This window comes from Mandrillus leucophaeus, unplaced genomic scaffold (assembly GCF_000951045.1).
Source record: "Mandrillus leucophaeus isolate KB7577 unplaced genomic scaffold, Mleu.le_1.0 Scaffold848, whole genome shotgun sequence".
NCBI classification, from domain to species: Eukaryota; Metazoa; Chordata; class Mammalia; order Primates; family Cercopithecidae; genus Mandrillus; species Mandrillus leucophaeus.
In genome coordinates, this window is record NW_012109230.1 from 375,103 (window position 1) to 375,623 (window position 521).

Here is a 521-nt window from a genome sequence, read left to right on the forward strand (position 1 = left end):
AAAGGGACCGGGTTGGGGGGCGGGGGTGGGACGAGGCGGAAGTGGGTCCCACGGACTGCGCCGCCCGACTGACTCGTGGGAGGAAGCGAATGCAAGCGGGCGGAAGCTTCGGCCAATGGCAAAGTGCGGACACAGAGGGGTTCCGGTGTGAGCACTTACGCGGGGAGTTGAAAAGAGCCGGGCTGGAGATAGTGTTCTCCGAGCGTTTTCTGTTGCGGAGGTTGGTGTGGCTCGGGCGGTTGGCTGGGAGGAAAGTAACTAAAGAGCAGAGGAGTGTAGGGTTCGGTCCACTACTCAATCTTCTGCCTTCAAGCCCGTCTTCCTCAGGGGTTCCCATGTTTAGATCAGCTTGTCTGTAAACTTCTCCGCTCCTTCCTGGTACAGAGACCTGGCTGTCCTGAGAATGTTGCGTCCCTTGAAAGCTTCTCACGTGAATTAGTATTCTCAGGTCTCAGTTTCCAGAAGTCGGGATTATGTGCCAGGTGCTGTCACCTCTTGTAAAAACACTTGCTTCTCCAACC